The sequence below is a fragment of the Sminthopsis crassicaudata genome, chromosome 1 (genome assembly GCF_048593235.1).
Source record: "Sminthopsis crassicaudata isolate SCR6 chromosome 1, ASM4859323v1, whole genome shotgun sequence".
Taxonomy (NCBI): domain Eukaryota; kingdom Metazoa; phylum Chordata; class Mammalia; order Dasyuromorphia; family Dasyuridae; genus Sminthopsis; species Sminthopsis crassicaudata.
The window spans coordinates 31,037,893-31,054,995 of record NC_133617.1 but is presented as its reverse complement, the minus strand read 5'-3'; the positions used below and the strand labels follow the sequence as shown (position 1 = coordinate 31,054,995).

General features: G+C 42.1%; 1 pseudogene; it reads right to left on the bottom strand.

Moving 5' to 3' along the window:
* Window positions 1–14,367: 14,367 nt before the first annotated feature.
* On the bottom strand, window positions 14,368–15,279 carry LOC141559716 (pre-mRNA-splicing factor SPF27 pseudogene; annotated as a pseudogene).
* Window positions 15,280–17,103: the final 1,824 nt, after the last annotated feature.

Here is a 17,103-nt window from a genome sequence, read left to right as displayed (position 1 = left end):
TGAGCCAGTCATTGAATTCAAATATTGGGGGTTCTCTTTTGACTCATGTTCTTCTTCCTCTATGAAGAACATGAGTCAAAAGAGAACCCCCAATATTTGGATTGAGTAGTAAGCATGGCCTGAGAGTCAAAAGAGAAAACCCCCCAATATTTGGATTGACTAGTAAGAATGGCCTGGGAGTCAAAAGAGAAGAATCCCTAATATTTGAATTGAGTAGTAAGTGGGGATATTTTGTCTGAAAGTGGCAACTGGAAGTAGCCAATTAATAAACATTTAATACCTACTATGTGCTAGGCACTGTGCTAAGTGATCTCCTAATTTTCCTCTCATCTAATGGACTGCTTATTCTTGATCTTTCCTATATATTCATGAGCTCTCATGTTTTCATTTATCATCTCTATATAGATGATTCTCAGATTTCTTGACTCATAACATCTCCGTCCGGCATCTCAAATTGCCTGTTGGGCATTGAGGGGGTTGATGACTTGGGAAAGAACCAAGGGACAAGAAATCAGAGGTGCTGGTGAGGATGAAGAACAAGTTTGGGGAGAGGATTCTGGGAAGATGGCAGAGGAGAGCAGAAAATTCCAGCTTTCTACATTTACCCCACAAATAAGACAAAAAAGTCTTCAGGGCCAACGTGAAGTGGTAAAAATAAACAACAGTTGGGGCAGAACAGGATAAATGAAGTTTGCCCCATGAGAAGTATAAACACCTGTGGGGAAATGGTCAGCTGTGAGCATTGGAACTGGCTGGGTTAGCCCCAGCCACAGGAACCATGATCCCTCAGACAGTGGGGAGAGTCTGGTGTCTGAGCAGAGGAAGATTGACTCCGGACTCAGCTGGGCTATGGTCCTGGGTGAAAGGGAACCACAGTACCCCGTAAGTGCAGGGGCGCTGCTGGCTACAGGACTTAGGGGAGGTGGAGTTCTGGGTTTTGTTGCAGACCAGAGGGAGAATTGAAGGAGGATCTGAGACCATAGGTAATATCCCCCACACCCGCACACACAAGGGATTCAATAAGGACAAATTGTTTGCTTTTTATACACAGAAATGTAAACTGTTACGTCTAAGATTGTCATTACTTTGGGTTAGAAGTATGACATAAGTCTAAAAAGCAAAACTGTATAGGGAAAGGTATAAAAAAAAAATCATTATCTCATGCAAGCCAGATGAAAAAGGAAGAACTGACGTAGTGGAATTAGAGGAAGAGGGCTGGTTGCTCTGGAACTCTGCTCTCATTGGGAATGGGTTAAAGAGAGAAAATACAAATATATCTAGAAATTTAGAACGATATGAGAGGCTAAGGGAATAGAAAAGGGGAGAGGATAAGAGAGGGATTAGTAGAAGATATCCGACTCACATCAGATTTAAGTTAAAGAGAAAACATATATTTGGAAGGGAATAAAAGCCTTCTAAATTTATAAAGAAATAGGAATAGAATAAGGTGGGTCATAAAAGGTTATATAGATGAAGAGGAATGAGATAAAGAGCTAACAACACACACACACATTTATAGATATAGATATAGATATAGATATAGATATATTTGGAAGGGTATAAAAGTCTTTTAAATTCAGATAGAAACAAGAAATCAAGGGGATAGAGGGGGGACAGGATAAGGCAAGGATCTTTAGGGAGGACTGGTAGGTTAATAATCCGCAGGCAAGATAGGAAAAACTAAAGCAGAGGAGTCAGGAGCAATAGGAAATAAGTAATACACACAAACATACAATAAAGATCAGAAATAGAATTTATTCGATTTTATTTTTTATTATTTTTAAAATTTTATTTTATTATTTATTAATCTATTCTAATTTATTCTAGAAAAAGCAAGGATAGTGATCATGATCTCAAAGTTAAAGTTAAGATAGATTTAATCAAAAGAAAATATAGAAAAGCTAAACTATAAATCAGTCATATTCATCAAGATTGTTTTAGACTTTTTAAAATAACTAAATACTATTAGGTTGAAATATTGTTGTGGCAAAGAAATGATGAGTTGGTAGATTTAGAAAAAAATGGAAGACTGGACTTATATAGGAAGATATCAGGGGCAGCTAGGTGGCGCAGTGGATAAATTGAATTCAGGAGGACCTGAGTTCAAATCTGATCTCAGACACTTAACTTCCTGGCTGTGTGACCCTGGGCAAGTCACTTAACCCCAGCCTCAGGGGGAAAAAAAAAAAGAAGATATCAGAGAAACAGAGGGCAAACAAGCGTAATTTGGTCTTATATATGAGGTCCTGAATGGTGAGTGTGGTAGATATAAACTGAAGCATTGATTAATAAATAAATAAATATGTATATTCCCTGGGGCAGAGGGAAGAAGGCTCTAATAATCAAGATCAGTTTAGTTCCATGGTCCCACCTCCTGGAGGAAATCCAGTCAGAAATCCAAGTCCCTGAAGCACATTTTCCCTATAAAAGTTTAAGGCCAGTGGCTTTGATGCTGCCACTGACACTTTGCCTTGTGGTGTCTTTCGCCTTCCCCTTCCATTCCCCCATGCCCCGTGGGATCTTTCCTAAACCCACTACACTTCTCTTCCTTATAACTAACCTTTTAGGGTACTTCCCATCTCTATTTCACATTCACACTCCTGGTGTCTGTTGTAGGCCATCATTCTGTCTGACCTCTTCTCATAAATAAATCTACCTTTTGCCAAAGAGAATGGCCATTGGGAATCCTTCACACGACCTACCCCAACATTTGGTGGCTACCATCATCCGGTGTCTACATCAGCCATATCCCATAGATGCATATGAATGTATATATGTATACAAATATGTATGTAATTATAAACATCTATGTATATGTTTGTGTATATATGTGTATGTACGTATTTGTGTATGTTTATATATGGGTATACACACACCTGCACGCACACACACACACACACACACACATCTCCAGGCTTAATTGTAGCCTTCTTGGGGAAGACAGAGGAAAAAAAATAAAATAAAAAGTACACAGCAGAGAAAAGAAAACCTAGAAGGAAGCAAAGATGGACAGCTCTGAACCCGATGTGTAGCATTCGTTATATAGCCTTTCTTAAAATAGAAATTTATTACTTCATATTTTGAATTTTCTTGTGCTCTGCTGTTCACATGGACATTTTTTTCTTTTCCTATTTTTTAAGGTTTACATAAATAAATGATAGGAAAAAAAAAAAAAAGAACAGAGTTTGATGTTACAAGGTAGAAGTATAGGTAGAAAGGCAAAAGATTGTTAACAGGAAAGGATTTCCAGAGTTCATGGATATGGAAATGGTATATTTGTATGGGCTAGCAAAATTGCATCCATGTGTAGCTGAAAGGGGATTGAGGAGGTCATGGGAAATGAGGAAGTTGAGAAAATGGAAGATTGGGATGTTTGAGGGAGTGTGGTGAAATCCCCTAGTCTCATCTAGGAAGGATTTTACATTTGAAAAGAGACACATGTTGAAATCATGGGAGCCGGCATCGAAGGGGAGAAAATGCAAAGTTTAGGCAGTGAACTCATTGAAGAAGTGTCCTGTGGGTCTGGAGACAACAGTTTCCAGAATTTTAATTGGGAAAAGTGGATACAAATTTATTCTGTCACTTCAGTCGTGATCTCAGCAGAGATACTGGAGGGGCTTGTTATTTCCTACTCCGGCTCATTTTACAGATGAGGAAACTGAGGCATCCAGGGTGAAGTCATTTGCCCAAGGTCCCCGGCTGATTTGAATTCATGAAGATGGGTCTTCCTGATTCCAAGCTCCATGCACTATGGCGCCAGTGAGACGCCCAGATATGAAGTGAGGGAACCTCAAAGGAGATTTTCCTGAAGAGTGGTAATATTTCTTGGAAGAGGAAATGGAGAGCAGAGTCTTAACTCTCTCATCTCAACCAGGGAGTCTGGGGAATGAGTGAAAGCTTGGCCGGGGTGAGAAAGAGTAGTTAGGGAAGCTGGGTCATCAGGAAGGAGCCGGGGATCTGTGACAGCCAGAAAATAAAAGGAGTGGGAAACACACAGTGAAAGAGAGACAGTTTTAGAGAGTACAGGGGAAGGCATAAAGAGAATGGGACCTTGAGGAGGGAGCATCAAGGGGAGTGGGAATAAGGGAGCTGCCAGTGGAGGGTGGTGATAATGCCGGCTGGGACTGCAGCACCACTGGGATGAGGAGAATATGATGGAGAGGGGGACTGCTGATCACTGATGAATGAGGGAGTGCCGGTGGATTATTAATATCACTAGGGATACAGTCTCAGGGGATAATTCTCTAGCTGTAGATAATATAAGAAACATAATATCTTAGCAAGAACTCCACAGACTCACTGATGAAGGCAGGAAAGATTTATTTTACATTCTTGCAGGCTGAGGAGACACACCTTCGAAAGGCCAAAGGCAGCACTTCGTTTCCCATCCTGAAGCACAAGTGCCTCTCCTGCTTCCCCATTAATTGGATGTTACAGAAGTTACAGGACATGAATCTCCACCCTTCATTCCACAGCCAGTCCCTGCCCCAAAGGAGCTTACTTTCCATTAGGGAGAAGGTAACAGAGGAGGACTGAGGGCAAAGAACTGAAGATTCTTTTCAAATCTCAGACCATCACCCCTGATTACAAAAGTAGTCAGGGCACCCCTGTAAAAAGTAAAAAGTAAAAAAAAGTAAAAAGGCACCCCTGCCTCCTGGGAGGAGCATTCTTTTTGGGGGAAGATCACCTCCACCCTTGATTATTCTTTGATGTCCTGGTGGGTTTCCGTTTCCTAATTTAAGTTTCACTTCTCCAATTTGATTTTCATAACTGTGGAAACCAGATAAATGCTCATCCATTTCTCACAGTAGCTACCCCCAGAGGACTACCTCTGAGGCTGCTCAGAGCAGGGGACCCCCAGGGGTTTTCTCCTTTCCCAGTAGGCAAACCAGGCCAGTAACTAGAGGGAGCATGAGGGAATGGAGTCTCTGTGTCCCCTGTAGGTAAGAGTCTCTCCTCCATCAGGACCAGTGACTTGGAGGATATGAGAGAAAGCATAGTAGTGGAAAGTGTGGGGAGGGAAGCAGTGTCAGCAGAAAGGAACCAAACTGGATTGAATGGCAGAAGACAGAAGGAGTCACAAAGGAAGAGGTTCAAGAACAATCCACATTTATTAAGCACTTACTGTGTACCAAGCATGGTGCTAAGGGCTGAGGATACCAAAAGAGGGAATAGTTCTGGCCCTCAAAGAGTTCACAATCTAAGAAGACAGTATGCAAACAAATATTTACAAAGCAACCTAAATGCAAGAATAAATAGGAAATGATGAACAGAGGGAAGGCACTAGAATTAAGATGAAAGAAAGTTTGACAATTATGGAGCACTGTCCCAATGATTCATTACAGTTCTGCTTATTCTTCCATTTTGCCCTCTGAAATGGGACATTGGGAAGTTAGGGATGAGCTTGGGAGGGCAAAGACTTTGGCTATCAGCTGCCAGAGGCACAGAACCACCCCTAAGTGATGGAGCATCCTAACCTTCCACTCAGTCAATAAACATTGATCCTTTTTTTTTTTTTCTCCCTCTGAGGCAATTGGGGTTAAATGACTTGCCCAGGGTCACATAGCTTGGAAGTGTTAAGTGTCTGAGGCTGTATTTGAACTCAGCTTCTTCTCATTCCAGAGCCGGTGAAATTATCTAGCTGCCCCTTCGTATAAACATTTATGAAGCATTATTAAGGGGAGACACTGTGCCAATTTCTGGCAACATAAATAAAGAAGACAATACAAAAAGGTGAGAAGGAGGGGGTCAGTCCAGTGAAGTGCAACCAGAGACCTGACCTGATCCCCTCCTTACATGGAGGTTCTGAGCCATCCTTTAAATTAGAGAGGACTTCAGAGGCTGAAAATACTGCCATTGATGAGTGCAGAGTGACGGTAGTCAGTCTTGTGAGAGAGGTATTTGATTCCTTGAGGTCCTATCTCAGGTGGTGATGTTATGTTCTGTAAATCCCCAGGAAATCAGCCTCAAAGTATGCAGGAACATTAGAAGTATGAAATCCCAATCAGAAAAAGATCATTTTTCCTACCCTGAGGGCCAGGAAAGAAAAGGGATTTTATGAGCAGCATTATTTATCTTTTTCAATTTCTTTCTTTTTCTTGTTTTTTTTTTTTTCTTTTTACACAATTAACAAGGAAATTTCTTTTGCATGTATATACATATTTGTATTCTTTTAAATTTCTTTTGCCTTCTTAATGGATCTAGGAAAGGGGGATGGAGAGAATTTGAAACTGAAAATATAATAGAATAAAAAAAATCAAATATGCCTTTAAAAAAAAGTTATTGGGGATCTAGTTGGACAAGTTTCCAAACATTTACTATGTGTCAAACACTGTGCTAAGTTGAAATGCAAATATTAAACTTAAGTTAAAATGCAAATATTTTGTGGAAATGGTATAATCATTCTGTTAAAATGGGAGCAGCTGGGGAGCTCAGTAAATAGAGTGCTGGGCCTGAAGTCAGGACGCACCAAATATGGCCTCAGATACTTATTAGCTATGTGGTCCTGAGCAAACCACTTCCCCCATTTGCTTAGGTTTCCCTTCATTTGTAAAATGAGCTGGAGAAAGGACTAACAGTCCACTCATTTCTTTGCCCCCCCAAAACCCAGAGTTATGCAGAATTAAAACAACAGAACAATTAATATACTTCTATGATAAAAAAATTATCTTTACAATATTATTGTTAGTATAAAGTGTTCTCCTGGTTCTGCTCATTTCACTTAACATCAGTTCATACAAATCTTAGATTTTTCTGAAACCATCTAGCTGCTTATTAGGCTTCCATCGATGTCAGGATTACATCTTTTTGGGAAGGACTGGAGAACTCTGGGGGAAAGTCACAACTTTGTGGAAGTCAGGCATTTGAATCTCAGAATCTCTTTATTGTATGTCAGGTGGTAACAACAGTCCTGAATGACTTATACACTGCTTTGATGCCATCATTGACAACACAACAATATTCCATCAGTTTCATATATCATAACTTTTTCATGGATTTCCCAATTGATGGCTACCACCTCATTTTCCAGTACTTTGCCCCCATGAAAAGAGCTGCTGTATTTTTAAACATATGGAGCTTTTTTTCTTTCTTGGAAAATAGACCAAAGAGACTAAAATGAGATTCTTAAGGCAGTGCCTGGTACATAGTAGGTGCTTAATAAATGCATATTTCCTTCCTCTATAAGGACATCACTGGATTAAAAAATATGCACAACTGTATGGCTCTTTGGGCATGATTCCAAATTGATTTCCAGGATGGCTGAACAAATTTATAGCTCCAGCAGGAGTACTTAGTGTGCTGATTTTCCCTTTCCAGCATTTGTCATTTTCCTTTTCTGTCATGCTGGCTAATCTGGTAGATTAAGGTGGAACCTCAGAGTTGTTTTCATTTGCATTTCTCTAGTTACTCATTTAGAGCACTTTTTTTTCATATGGGTATTGATAGCTTCTTCTGAAACGACTTGATAATATACTTTGACCATTTATGAACTAGAGATCTGCTTTTATTTTTATAAATTTGAATGTTTCATACATATGCATGTATATATGGATATATATATAAATAAATATAAAATGAGAACTTTATTAAAGAAACTTGCTTCAAATATCACCCCCCCCCATTCTTGCTCCTCTCCTAATTTTAGCTGAATTGGTTTTGCCTGTACACAAACTTTCCATTTTATATTATTAAGGATATCCATTTTACCTCCTGTGATCTTTTTTGGGTCATGAACTATTCAATTATCTATAGATCTAAATAGGCATGTTCTTGCATACTACCTATACCCACTTGAAGCTTATCTTGGTATACAGCAGAACATATTGATCTATACCTGCTAGACTGCATTTCAATTTTCCTAATAGATCATTTTTTTTTTTTTTTTGGTGAGTTCTTATCCCCTTAGTTGGGATCTTTGGGTTTATTGAACACTAGACTACTGTGCTTTAAAGAAGCACATATTTTACTTAATCTTGTCAACTGACCAATCTCTCTATTTCTTACCTAGTACCAAATTATTTTGATGACTTCAGCTTTATAATACACTCTGAGATCTGAAACGATGGGATCTCTTTTCTTCCCACTTTTTTTTCCATGAACTTCCTTGATATTATTGACCTTTTGTTCTTCCTGGTGAATTTACAAAATTATGTTTTTCTAGTTATAAAGTAATCCTCTGGCATTTTGAATGGTATGCCACTGAATAAAAGAATTAATTTAGGTAGTATTATAATTTTTATTATATTGGCTTGGCCTACTCAGTAATTATTATTCCTCCAATTTATTTAGAGGTCCTTATTTGTAAAAAGAATATTTTCAACTCTGAGATACAACTACACATCTGTAAGATTGGCTAGAATGACAGGGAAAGATAATGCGGAATGTTGAGGGGGGATGTGGGAAAACTGGGACACTGATACATTGTTGGTGGAATTGTGAATACATCCAGCCATTCTGGAGAGCGATTTGGACTATGCTCAAAAAGTTATCAAACTGTGCATACCCTTTAACCCAGCAGTGTTATTACTGGGCTTATTTCCCAAAGAGATCTTAAAGAAGGGAAAGGGATCTGAATTTGCAAAAATGTTTGTGGCAGACCTTTTCATAGTGGCTAGAAACTAGAAACTGAATGGATGCCCATCAGGTAGAGAATGGCTGAATAAATTGTGGTATATGAATGTTATGGAATATTATTGTTCTGTAAGAAATGACCAACAGGATGATTTCAGAGAAGCCTGAAGAGACTTACATGAACTGATGCTGAGTGAAAGGAGCAGAACCAGGAGATCATTATATACTTCAACAACAATACCATATGATGATCAGTTCTGATGGATGTGACTCTCTTCAACAATGAGATGAACCAAATCAGTTCCATTTGTTCAATAATGAATAGAACCAGCTACACCCAGCAAAAGAACTTTGGGAGATGACGATGAACCACTATATAGAATTCTCAATCCCTCTATTTTTGTTCACCTGCATTTTTTATTTCCTTCACAGGCTAATTGTACATTATTTCAAAGTCTGATTCTTCTTGTACAGCAAAATAACTGTATGGACATGTATACATATATTGTATTTAATTTACACTTTAACATATTTAACATGTAATGATCTACCTGCCATCTGGGGGAGAGAGTGGGAAGAAGGAGGGGAAAAAGTGGAACAAAAGGTTTTGCAATTGTCAATGCTGAAAAATTTCCCATGCATATATCTTGTAAATAAAAAGCTATAATAAAAAAGAATATTTTATTATATACATATATATGCATATACATATATATGTGTACACATATGTATAATACAAATAAAATGTAGAGAGTGTAATCTCCTTGAGGATAGGGACTATTTCATATTTGGCTCCTGATTGATTGATTAATAGTTGATATAGGTGTACTGATAAGATATTTCACCTTGTTTTCTATTTTTTCATTCTTTTGGTTTTGATTTTTTTCTCAATTTTTCATAAAATCATTAACTTCCATTTGCTCAAATCTAGTTTTTAAGAAATTATTTTCCTAAGTGAGCTTTTTATATATTCTTTTCCATTTGGCCAAATTTTTAAAAAAACATTCTTCTCATTAGCTTTTTGCAGTTCCTTTTTGCACCACTCATTTCTTTTCCCAGTTTTTCCTTGACTTCTCTTACTTAACTTTCAAAATCCTTTTTCAGCTCTTCCATGGCTTGAGACCAATTTTTATGTTTCTTGGAGGCTTTGGTCAAAGAAGCTTTGATGTTGTTATTTTCTTCTGAATGTGTGTTTTGATTTTCCTTGTCACCATGGTAACATTTTATGGTCAGAATCTTTTTCTGTTGTTTGCTCATTTTCCCAGATTGATTTTTAACTCTTTGTTAAATTAGGGCTTTGCTTCCAGGATAGCCGGTCACTGTCCTAAACTTGAGGGATTTTGTGCTGCTGTCCCTTTTAAGCCAGCTGCGGAGGTGAGCGCACACATGGGGGAGGGAGAAAGGGCAAGCGGCCCCTCACAAGCCCTCAGTGCAACTTTCTGCTTCATGCTTCTCTCTGGCCAAGTCTTACTCCCCTCCTTTTAGGGACCAGTAAATTTTCAGTCCTTCCAAGGTGGTATGATCCAAGGACAAATGTGTTTACTAGTCTCCTGGCGTATGCTCTGGTCCATGAGTGACCGTCAGCACTCCTCTCTGCCTTGGAACTGTGAAGAGGATCCCCAATCCACTTTGGCTGTAAGTTCTAATGTGCTCCCCCTTGTCCTGTGAGCCAGGACTGTGTCTGGATTTGAGTGTGGACAAAGCAACAGAGTCTTGCCTCAGTGCTAACAAAGAGACCCCTGTAATCTCTTTCTAACTGCTCAACCCCTTACTGTCTGGGCTGAGACCTCCACTGCCACTAATGTTGGCACTGCCAGTTCAGTGGCTCCCAATACCCTCTCCTAAGGGGCAGGTTTCCCAAGGCCCTCTCACCCTAGTGAGACACACCTTTCCTGCCGGCCTTCCAGGTGGTCTTTGGTGCTGTAAGCTAAGAGGTCTGCCACTTGGTGCAACAGAGCTTTCCTGCTGACCTTCTAACTTGTCTTCAGTTGGAAAATTGGTTTTATGGCTTCTGGTGCTCTAAAATTTGTTTAGAGCATTTTATTTATTTTTAATTGAAGCTTTTTTAATTTTCAAAACATATGCAAGGATAATTTTTCAACATTGACCCTTGCAAAATTTTGTGTTCCAATTCCCTTCACCCCCTCTTCTAGATGTCAAGCAATCCAATATATGTTAAATATGGTAAAATATGTTAAATCCAACATATACAATTACCTTGCTGCACAAGAAAAACCAGATCAAAAAGAAAGAAAAATGAGAAAGAAAATAAAATTCAAGCAAAAAACAACTAAAGAAGTGAAAATGCTACATTGTGGTCCATCCTCAGTTCCCACAGTCCTCTCTCTGGGTGTGAATGGCTCTCTCCATCACAAGACCATTGGAACTGCTCTGAATCCTCATTGTTGAAGAGGGCCACATTCATCAGAATTGATCATCGTATAATCTTGTTGTTGCCGTGTACAATGATCTGGTTCTGCTCATTTCACTTAGCATCGGTTCATGTAAGTGAAAGCCATTATTTAAAAGTATTTAAAAGGGTTTGGGGCAGAGCTTTTCCTTTGCCATCTTGGCACTGTCTGATTTAAGAGTATTGTTTCATTCTGCATCCACTCTGGGTGAGGGGGTGTACAAATGGCCCCCTTCCTTCCCAATTCTGCCCCCTCCATGCATTACTATGATGGCTCAGCCCTGATCATATTAACAGAATCTTCTGGAGGCTTCAAGGGGTTTTACTTGAGGCTGGTCTCTCTGGGGGCATCCCTCCCTTAGGGTGGCAATGACCTGAGACTGCTCCCTCCAGTTATCAGAGATTTCTTCATGAATGGCACTCGTAGTGGCTTTTGCTCAGTCTTCCTGTCCTTACTGCAGCTTTGGGCAATTTCCAGCTTCTGCTGGACGCTCTGGGGTTTCATGACCCTGCCCTCCTCGCTTCCTATCTTATGGGTCTCCTTTTTTAGGGTCATCCCCGGGGGGCCCATCCCCTACCTGAGGGGATCACTCCAGGTTCTATCCTTAACCTGCTTCAGTGATGGAAGACGCGAATTCAAATTCCGCCTCAGACATTTACTAGCTGAGCAGATCATTTAATTTGTCTCAATTCGTTCAATTGTAAAAATAACTAGTATTCACCTCCCAGGATATGTTCAAATAAGATAATATGTATAGAAGGGTCTTCCCACAGTACTGGGTAAACACCAGGTGCTTAATAAATGCTTGTTCCTTCTCCCCTTCCCCTTCATATATTTATTCTCCTCCTCTCCGCCCCCACATTTCTTGAGATGGGAGATTTCGATCTTATCTCGGTATACTCCCCATTAGGGCCAGCGTGCAGTGGTGCTTGTTGAGCGAATGAATGAATGAAGCCTCCTCTACAGCTTAAGGAGCGATGCTGGGAGCTCCGGCAGGAGCAGAGCAGCAGCGTTCTCCGTGAACGGCCTGGTTTATCCTCTCGGGGGAGGTTTGGTCACAAGAGCGTGTGTGGAATATAGTTTCCTATTGTTCTTTCCCTTCTTCACTTCTCAGTGAAATGCTGCCTTTAGGCCTATCTCTTTGGAGACTGGCTGGAGAGGAGGAGGCTGGGGTTGCTGTCGCCTGGTGTGGACGGAGAAGAAATGCCCGCATCCACGCAGCCTCCTTTGGGTGGCAGGTGGAGCCCGGCTCTGGGCCGGCACTCGGAAGGACGACGCTGCGGCCGGACCAGGAAGCCGAGGTGACGGACTGGGATGCGCGTTTTTGGACGTCGTGGCAAGGACTCCATTTCTTTTCTGGCTTTTTTTTTTTTCCTTTTCAATCGGCAGTGAGAAGTGAAAGAAATTTTTATTAAATGAAAAAAATTAAATTAAAACCTTTTTTTCCCAAAAAGAAGAATGTGGATTTAGTGCTAAATATGATGCTAGATCTGCTACGAACAGAAGACTTGTAGGCCCGTTTTTCCTCCGTAAGGGAGGTGATTCTGAAGGTTCCTCTCAGCTCTAAATGCGATCCTATCAGCACCCTCGGCACCCAGGAGGGGAGTAAGACTCGGCCCGAGAGAAGCGCGAAGCGGAAATTGCACTGAGGGCTTGGGAGCGGCCGCTTGCCCGGTCCCCCTCCCCCACGTGGGCGCTCACCTCCGCAGCTGGCTGAAAGACGCGGACTTACCCGGCGCTGTTACAATGTATCCTTCCCCAGGGGCTGGGGGAAGGCTCCGGGGCCTGTGGAAAGATACGGACAGATACAGGGGCTAGCGAGTCGGTTTCATTTTACAAATGAGGAAAACGAGGGGGGCTCAAAGTGATTTGCGTAAAGTAACAAAGATAGGGACAGCTAGGGGGCGCTGTGGGTAGAGCCCCAGCCCTGAAGTCAGGAGGACCCGTGTTCAAATCCTGCCTCAGATACTTAACACTTCCTGGCTGTGGGACCCCGGGCAAGTCACTTAGCTCTAATTGCCTCAATTAAAAAAAAAAAAATTAAAAAAGAGAAAATATGTATTAATTAAAGTGAGATTATTCCCGCTTTTGTTGTGGCTCCGCTTTCTGGCGCGGCCGTCGCCTTGTTCCCCCGGTCGGGCGCAGCCACTCTCCCAGCATCCCCGGCTTCCGGGAGCCTCCGAGGCGGGCTGCAAACTCAGGAAGGTGCGTTTTTCCTGTCGCGCTGCGGCGCCACCTAGCGTCCGACGGCCGCCCTACAGCTCAGGAAATGGAGGCAGGGGAAGCTAACGGACTTGTGAAAGATTCGAGGAGGGATGGAATCGCGGCCCCCACCCCCTCCCGCCTGGCAGAGCTGCAGCCGCAGCAAACCCGGGCCTCGCTTTTAGATCCGGCCTTCCCCGCTGCAGCCTCCGCGGCCAATGGGAGGCTAAGTCTGAGGAGGATCAATTCTTTGGCTACTTAAATTTCTAAATGACTGAACTGGTCCCGTTTTAGAAAAAAATACAAGCTACGAATCAACTCCTTCAGGGAAAAAATCTCCAGGCCCAGACGGATTTACATGTGACTTTCACCAACCATTTAAAGAACAATGGGCTCCAGTACTATACAAACTATTTGAAAAAAAAAAAAGTGTCCCTAGGGCTTGATATTTTGTGTCCTCTCCCTGGTTAGTCTAAGCTCCGGGTTATTTCCTTCGTTATAACGCCCGGCACTAAGCCTGGCGGCGTGGGTGCCGGACGCAGATTTGCGTGCAGGGTGATGGAAAGCCTCGGTTTTCCCATCCCCACTTCGGGGCCTCGGGGAAGCTGCCTTACTACTCTACGGGCCCGGAAAGGCTCCTCCTCCTGGGAGATGGATAAGGGAATTCCAACCCCACCGCAGAAAAGTCCCCATCCCAGGCAAGTCGCAGGTAAGCTTGGGCTCCGGCCCTCCTGCTGTGAGCACCATGTCCATCCCATAGAAAGTATCACTCCAGACTGGTCTTGAAGAAGGCACTTTTTAAACAGAAAATGCCTATCCCCCTACCTAATGAGAGTTGTGTTTTCAGGTAATAGCAAATTATGTTTGTTTTTTTTTAAAACACATCACTCATATTTTAAAGAACTGGTGGATGGTGGCCTAAAACAGGCTAAAAATTTCCAGAAAATCCCCGAGAATGAAGAGGCAGGAACCAAGACAAGACAGAGAACCAGGAGTGCCGACAAGCCCCATCCAGCCATAGTCCGGCACATGCTTTTCCCAGGAGACATTTCACTTCTCTGTGACTTAACCATTGCTGATCAAGTTCAATTGTAATATTCTTTTTTTAAGGTAAAAATTTGTCGAAGAAATATACAAATAGAGTGAAATATAATACAAAGAACTATTAATGTACGCATTCTGTACAGTTTCTCAGTTTCTATCATATTCCTAAAGCATTCACAGGCTATCCAGGCCGTTACCACTCTCTTCTTACCATGATTTGAGAATCATTCAACTTCTTGATGCCTTAAGAATCCCTAAGATGCCCTTTCTCTCCCCTCCCCCCACACTCCAGTTTTCCAGAAACCCTGCTGGATGTTTTGTTTGCCTCCCCAGGCTGTTGCTTGAGCTGGAAGATTCCATTTTCTAGCTGTACAACAGTCCGTTTGATCTCATAATTTTTACTGACGAGCGAGACCCAAGTCGACTCGTAATTTAGATCCAGCAATGAGTTGCATATTCTTCCTCTGCCCGGTTCAAATCCGGGATGTTTTCTTAATTTCTGCAGTTCCTTCTGGGCATGTTCAATCACATGAACTAGATTTTCATTATATGCTTTCCAGGCATTGCAACCGTGTTGTGACATCAACTGGAGGTTTTCACTGCGAATTGCCCGATGCTCCAGTTGGGCCATGGGACTGTTTACACATTCCTGCCATCAGTGATATCATTCTGGCCAGAAGGGGGAGCTGGAAGTCCACATCCTTTCATGCTAAGCAATTCAATTGGTTGTGGGGCAGCCAGTCTTTCTGATTCATTTCTCATGTCAGTCTCAGGGCCGGTAGGTAGCTCGGGGGAGTTCTTGGTAGGCCGGAACCTCCGCATCTCTTCCTCTACCAGGGCAGCAGCAGCCTCCCGCTCGCCAGGCGCTTCGTAACCCTGATCCAAATCAGGCAGGGCGTCCCCCACCGCCTCCCCAGCGACCAGACCGGTACCCGCCATCCTGCGGGTGATGCAATGTTATCTTCTCTAAAAGTTCTCTGGGAGCAGGTTTCTTGGGGAGCTTCTGGAGGCAGCCTTAGTTTCAGTTCAGTATAATCACCCCAAAGGCAGACAGGAGTTAAAGTCCAAATTCTCTATTTTCTCCTTCAAAGTCTTGTTTCTTTTCCCGGGGCCTGGTTAGCTTTCTTATAGGCCCATCTCTCTCCTTGGTTCTGAGAGCTCTTGCTGCTAGTCCTTTGTGTATTCCAGCTTCTGCCTCTAGCTCCCTCTGAATCCAAAGCCTCCAGCCAGCATGAAGGTGGAAGTTGGAATGAATCCGACTCCACCTCCAAGTGGGCTTCTGGGTTCCCAACTCCTGAATCTCCCAAAGTTAATCCTAGTTGAGGCTCCTAGCTTATATAAGATCTCTAAACGTGTGTGAACTCTCTTAAAGGTGTGAGCTAAGCATTGTCTATCAAATCCAGTGACTTACCACCTTGTTTCAAGTTCTGACTCCTAACAGTCAATTCCTGCTGGAAGGACTATGGGAGGGATTGTGAGGATATCCAGACAAAACAAAGGAGCTTGCTTCACCTAGACTGAATTCTCCAGTTGTTTTTAAACACCCCAACTTTTAAAATCAGTAGTTTATTAGAAATTGCTTATGTAAAATATTCAGAGATTTTTCTCTTGTGAGAAACAGGCCACCTCAGAGGGGAGCAGAATTGGGGTCAAGTCCTCCAGACAGACCCCAGCTGAAGGGTCCTGAGTAGGTCATGAAACTTGAGCAGCCCAAGCAAGACCCTGAGTTGGGGAGCAGGTTCTTAGGCAGTTTTCCTGTTCCCCAGGAAAACTGTTCTGGAGATGATGAGCTCTTGATTTTTTGCTGACAGAGGGTATTGGTCAGTTCTAAACAGATTAGCAAACTTTGACTTAAGTTTAAGAAGTGTGGGTCACTGGAAAGGGAAATAAATCTCTTCTGTCGAGTCTTGATTCCTTATCAGAAGTAGGAAGGAGGATGAGTTTTTTAGTTAAAACTAGAGACGGGCTGACATGTTTAATCTTTGGATCTCTAGGAGTTAGTCTACTAGAATATTTGAGAAGCTAATCTAGGCAGAGTCCTACTGCCAAATACTTAATTTTACTTTCCCTATATATTACTTTAGAAAGTTTCTAAGACTTTTTTATTCACTGATGTTTTGAGAGGAAACTTATCTGACACATAGTTTCTTCTCACAACTATACAACCAATTCAAAATGAGACCTCCCAGTTCCCTGGCAGTGGACCTGAAATGTCTTCCTTACCCAGGAGGAAGTAAAAAATAAACCCCCAGACCTATCAATCTTCTTGGTCAAGAGGAAATTCTGAGGGGTGGGCCTGTGATAAGGCTTTGAGTGGCACCCTCTGGAATGTCCCCCACGTTTTTTTCACCCAACGGCAGCATGCCGAATGCCAGCAGAGGGCAAGGCCCTGACCCTCGGGAGTGCGACATTCCGACAACATGCAGAATTCATCTGTTCCAGTGCAGAGAACACTGGCACACAGGCAGGATACATGTTCCAATGTCTTCCTAGAAAAGGTCAAACAGCCTGTTTGCTCAAGAACAACTGATTGGCCTTCCACTTAAGAGAGTGTCCCAGACAACTGTTGTGTGGGCTGGCCCACTCTTAACAGAAATATTGCTGGAATTTGCTGTTTGGCCACTTGGGAAACAGAATTGAAGACAGAGTTATCTGGGGGAAAAAAAAAAAAACTGAAATTTTACTCTCCATTTCTTCAGTGGGCATAAACTGACCCATAGAAGACCCACCTCAGTGTAATTTGGGAAGGGAATATGCCCTAGGGAAAAGCTGTTTGATCTTCAATTAAGGCAAGTTCTCCTGAGGCAACTTAAAGTACTCCATTAAAAACAGAAGCATGGATACTGACAACCAGGACTAGTATGTAAATCAAAGA